The sequence below is a fragment of the Macaca fascicularis genome, chromosome 16 (assembly GCF_037993035.2).
Source record: "Macaca fascicularis isolate 582-1 chromosome 16, T2T-MFA8v1.1".
Lineage (NCBI taxonomy): Eukaryota > Metazoa > Chordata > Mammalia > Primates > Cercopithecidae > Macaca > Macaca fascicularis.
In genome coordinates this window covers 80,115,740-80,121,739 of record NC_088390.1, presented here as the reverse complement: position 1 = coordinate 80,121,739, position 6,000 = coordinate 80,115,740, and positions in this window count along the sequence as shown.

Sequence of the window (6,000 nt, the reverse complement as noted above, 5' to 3'; positions counted from 1 at the left end):
GCTGGGCCTGGCTCCTTGCCCTCCTGGTGATGTCATTGGCCTTGGCCCAAATGATGAGGTCACAGGCTTCCCTTCCCTCGCCACTCCCTTGGGGTGGGATGGGGGAAGCATGAGACCCTCTTCACAGAATCTGTCTGCCGGGATCCTGCCTGTCTGCGCCCCATCCTGTTCCAGCCCGGCCAGGCAGTTGATGTGGGTTCTTCACCATCTGGGACTGCCTGCGTGGTGGTGCCAGACGGCAGCCTTCCCCCTCCTTGTCACCAGTTCCTGAACAGCCTCCCAACTTTTCCATCTCCCCACTGCCTTCTCCCTTCGTCATGATGTGATTTCCAGGGGACAGTGGACTTGGTGCCTGGATGGAGCTCCCCCCAGGTCCAAATCCTGGCTACCCCACCCACTAGCTGTGTGACTGCAGACAAGATGCTTCAGCTCTCTGTGCCTCTGTTTTCTCACCTTTAAAACGGAGGCACTGAGAGGACCTATCTCAAGGGTTGTCATGAGGCTGACATGGGCTCATGCCTATAAAACACAGCGCTTGGCGCATTAATAGACAAATAAATTGATTCCACGGTCACACTTCCCTGTGCCTGCGTGTGCTGGGGAGAGCGGAGGCTCTCGCTTTGTGCATTTTCAAACATGTGGCAGGCAGAGGCACCCATGGTCTCCTCTCTGTGATTCTCATGTCCCCCACAATCACCAAAGCTGCCATTTTCCCAACTTGGTCTCTCCCCGTCGCCTCATTCTATTCCAGTGGTGGCCCCAGCTCTTTCCCAGAATCATTGCTTTGGTCCTGGAAGTGGGAATGGCCAAGATGTGAGAGGGTCTTTGAGAGCTGCAAGGTGTTCTGAGGCCCCACAGCCACGCCACTCCACAATTACCTCCAGTAGAAGACAGCCAGACTCCCTCCCTGGTCAGCACTAAAGTCACCAACATGAACAGTATCAGACAACACAGAATGACCAGCCAGGAGCGCGTGGGCATTGGCTACAGATGTGTGAGTTTGGAGAATGCCCTGCGGTGCCCATGGGGAGGTGACCGTCTCTGGACTGGAGACTGGAGAAGTTTCACTTTGATTTCATCACTGTGCTGTTGGATATGGCAGCCCTGAGCCACTTGTGGTTACTGATCACTGGACACTGGGCTAGTGAGGTGCCAGATGGGTGGGATACACATAGGACTTTTAGGACCTAGTATGAAAAAGAGATGGCAAGCTATCTCATAACTAATTCTTTTATATTTATTATGCATGGAAATCATGGCATTTTTCATATATTGGGTTAAATGACATATGCTATTGTGAGCAATCTCACCTGTTTCTTTTCACTTTTTTAAATATGGCTGCTGGAAAATGTGAGGCTACACATACATTCTGTAATTCTGTGTGGGTTGTGGTGTCTTTCAAGCAGGTAGCTCAGGCCTGTTCTCTTGCTCAGTCCTAGAAAGCATTCATTGGCTCCCATCCCAAGGGTTCTGACATGGTAAATGTGGCGTCTTCTAGAGCTTAGGGCTGCTGCCTTCAGCCAAAATATCCCCGTACCCCTCATCAGTATCTCCAGAGGACCGGGACCGGGCGCTGTACCAGGTGCTCTGGTTTCCTCCCCACATGTGGTCACTGCCTGCCCACCATCCAGCACCCTGAGGTCCGCCTTACATATTTAAGGGGGGACTCCCTAAAGTTGACCAGGACACCCCCAGGACATCAAGCACTCAATGGCACGTGGCCTCTCCTATTCTCCCTGCCACACCTTGGAACCCCTGCCTAGACATTGTGCCTCTCTTCTCCATTCATGTAGATCTTATTCATGCTTTAAAACCTAAATCAGAAGTCACCTCCTCCATGAAGCCTTCCCGGACCCCTCCACTGGATGGATCATTCTGGACCACATCGTAATACTTTGCCTGAAACTCAATGAAGCTGTTTCTCAGAGTGTGTGTCCTGATAGAAGGTGTTACATGCCAGGCCATTTCTGTCCACATAAATCTTCATAATCTCAGGAGGCAGAAAGTAGGATTATTCCTATTTTCTATATGAGGAAATTGAGGGAGAGAGATTAAGCATCTTGCCAAGGTGGTAGAGTTTATAGTAAAGAAGCAGAATTCCTGTCCATGGGGTCTGATTCCCAGGTCATGCTCTATCTGTCATGCCTGATGGCCCAGTCACAGGTAGCATCATTCCTGGTACCCCCTGAAAGACAAAGAGAGTGGGGCCCCAGTTTATCCATCACTGTAATCCCCATGTTATTCAATCAGGTTTAGGCACACAGTAGGTGCCCAATAAATGTGGACTGAATGAGACCAGCATTTAATTATTAGCCCTACTGTGCTTTGAAATTGGGTCCTAGCATCCATGTCCCCAAGGCCAGACCTGGCCATCTCCTACCCCTCACCTCACCCATCTCCATCCTGCCTTCAAGGCCCAGTGGCCTCTCCCTGCCTCCGCAGGGAGTTTTGAACTGTGCTTGTTCAAAACTCAGTTATTGTCGAGGACCTCTGATAGCCGGAAATTAATTCCCCAGGTTACCACTGCATAAAAACTCAACTCCTTTTATGGTCTCTACATGCCTTGCCCTTTCCTTTTATGCAGGTCTCTCTGTACTTCTAGGGAATAAATAAGTACAGTGTAACTTTTAGCAGCCTTTATCCACTGTAGCCTTCAGGGCTCCCCGGGCCTGGAGCCACCCAGAACCCCAGCCACAGCTGGGGGTTGCGAGGTGGGGCATTGGAAGGATTCTGTGTGTCTCACCCTAGAGCTCTCTGTTGTGGGGACTCCCTGGGTCTTCACCAGCCAGGCACGGTCCCCGTTGTGATCCACAGCTGCACCCCTCCTGCCAAAGCTCCCTTGAGGAGTTGTTGCCCCCTACTGCACCCCCTTCTTGCACCTGTAGCCACACATGAGAGTGATGCCATTAGCAGCAGCAGAAGGAATGCCCACTGAATTTCAGTAACGGGTCAACCCCAGTGCTGATAAAGGCTGGGCCAATGGGCACAGGGTTTGGGGACTCCAGCTGCTGAAATCCCCTCCCACCCCAGGGAAGGGCACCAGAGAATATTTTTGTCTGGCTTCTGGACCATGCCCTGTGATTCCAGGGGGTCCCTCATGTCGGTGGTGGGGTCTATGACCACCCTGGAGCCGCGAAGCTCCTCTCCCCAATTTCAATCAGGACTGAACAATCTCCACCTTGCTCATGTCCCAGTGGGACCTGGACTCGACGCTCTGCTTGCTAGTCTGAGATCAAAGGCCGGTAACTCTGATGATGTTTCTCATCAGGAAGACAGGGGGACATCTCTGTTCTCCTAGTTCCCACAGAAAGATCTGTGTGTGGGTTGAGTCAATACTCTGTCGGAAGAGAGAAGCTCTAGTCTCTGCAGGGACAAGCCAGCAAAGGGCCCTGTCCATTTCATTTCCTTTTCACCATTTCACCAAGAAACATCCCAGTCTTTTTTTTTAAAGTCTCCATGTAGTAAATGATGATTAACACCAAAAAAAATAAAGGCCTCTTTCCCTTCCCTTTCTAGTTTTCCTATGTCTGAATCCCAGGGCAAAAACACCTTGATAGGTAGCCTGGTCCGTATACCCACCTCGACCTGGATCTACAAGGAACCCTTTGGATGTTCGTACCGGTCCTCTGAGCTGGGAATCATTTGCCTCTAGCCTACAGTCCTTGTGCTGCCTCGACTGGATCCAGCAATTGCTTGGGGACAAATGATCATTTCTCTGCTTAGGAATTGTGAGAAGAAGGTATTTAGGCTCTAGGTAGAACTGCCAGATTTAGCAAGGAAAACCACAGAATGCCTAACAACGAAACTAAACCATGGATAGGGTTTTGGCATAAGTATGCCCCATGCAATATTTGAGATATACTAGAATCTTTCCTCTTTGTTTCTCTGAAGTTCCACTTTAGCTGGGCATCCTATCCCTGGGCTGCAGCCTCAGGCTCCCAGAAGCGAGCGTGGGGGTCTGTGGGTTGTCAGCCTGCGGAGAATTATGTCTATAACTAGTCCCACCGGTGACTGCACAAAGTCTTCACGGTAAGGTGGGGTAAGTTTTGTGCTCTGGGATGAGCTGCTGTTCAGGGTGGTCCAGCTCTCCCTTTGCCATGGAAGAATGAAGCCTCCCTCTCTTTCTGGCCTTGAAAATGCCCCAGCCTTTGCTCACTCTCTTTCCTCACCCTAAGTCCCTGTAATGGATCTCAGGGTCCCCTGTGGGCCCCAATCTCCTGTAATGCGTCTGTTGCCATGGGTGTGTTTGGCTCCAGCAACAGTGGCTCTTGGGACCAGTTGAGTGATGTTCAAATACACCTTTGGAGTCCACGTGCTCCTCCACTGCTGCTGCCCTCAGCTCAGCAGGAAGCTCTCAGCAAGCATGTTTCTATATCTGGGGCCTTCCCAAGCTCTACACCCCCATCTCACCGCTCCCTGCCCTCCATAAAAAAGTTTCCGGGGATGGGAACAGCTATCTCTGAGATAATTGCTTAATTAAGGGAAAATTACTTAAATTTCAGCAGCAGCAGTGGCAGCGGCAGCAGCCACTGTGCCGTTCTGACTACAAAAACCTCTAAAACCCAGTTCCCTCAGAAAGGAGATCACTGCCCACTCAACACCTATTCCTCCCTCTCCAGGGAGAAGGCAGGAGAGAACCTGAGTGGGATGTCAGGGGCCTCTCGCACACACACTTGCACACGCACACACACCTACATCCATGCGTGCACACACACCTACATCCATGCGTACACACACACACCCGCAGGCCCCCACCACCTCAGCTAGGCTCTGCTAGATGTTGGCGAGCTTGTGATTTTATCAAAGTCCAGAGGCGGACACATGTTATGGACTGAATGTTTGTGCCGCCCCGAAAGTCAGGTTAAAGCCCTAACCTCGAATGCGCTGGTATTTGGAGGTGGGGACTTTGGGAGTAGATTAGGCTTAGATTAGGTCATGAAGGTCGACCCCCAAGATGAGATTCATGTTTTCTGGAGAAGAGGAAGAGAATGAGGTTGCTTCTTTCTGCCACGTGAGGACACAGGAAAAAGTTGGCAGCCGGCACGCCAGGAAAAGATCCCTTACCAGAACCCAACCATGCTGGAGCTCGGACTTACAGCCTCCAAACTGTGAGCAAAAAACGTCTGTTGTTTAAGCCCCCCAGTCTATGATATTTTGTTATAGCAGCCGGAGCTACGATAACACACTTTCTGGAAAGAGCCTGGGAGCAAACATGTTAGGCATTTGTTTCAGCTACTCAACGAGGCCACTGTAGCATGAGAGCAGCCACAGAGGATACTGAAATGCACTAGCAAAGCTGCGTCCCAATAGCACTTTATATGTGGCCCTGGAGCCAGAGTCTGCTGATCCTGTCAAAGGCTAACTGTTGGGATGCAGCTGGAATGACTGGGCTTAGGGGGTTCTCGGCGCCGTGGGAGAGGATCTCTGAGGGCAGTCCAGCTCCACCGAGGCCCAGGGAGCTCCAAGAAATGATTGTGCTCAGCTGTGAGGCTGTCGCAGTTGCAAATATGGGCTGTGGGGGCAGGCAGTTCTGGCCCAAATTCTTGCTATATGATCTTAGACCAGGTATTCAACTCTCTGAGTTTCCATTTTCTCATTTCCAAGTTGATCATCATCATGGTTCCTTCTTCTCAGGGTCATGGTGGCAGGGCCCAGGGATCGTGGAGTGAAGCTGAGTCTGGTCTATAGTCAGTGCGTATGGGTGTCAGCTTCTGGGAGTGTGTTTTGGATCTCAGAGGAGAGTCCTGGCAGGAAGGTTTTAGGGTTTCTCTTCCCTCTTCCCCTCCAAACTTGTCACAATCCTATCTTTCCTTGGGATTGTGCCTCTTCTGAAGAGTCAAAGAAAAGAGAGTGGAAAGCCACAGGGTTCCTGACTTCCCTGCTGCCCCGGCAGAGGCAGATGCTGGCCAGGGTGAGCCGACCCCACCCCGCCCACCCGTGGCAACCCTTTGTCCTGCCTAGCTATCCTGGCAGCCCTGGCCTGCAATGAACATTATCCTG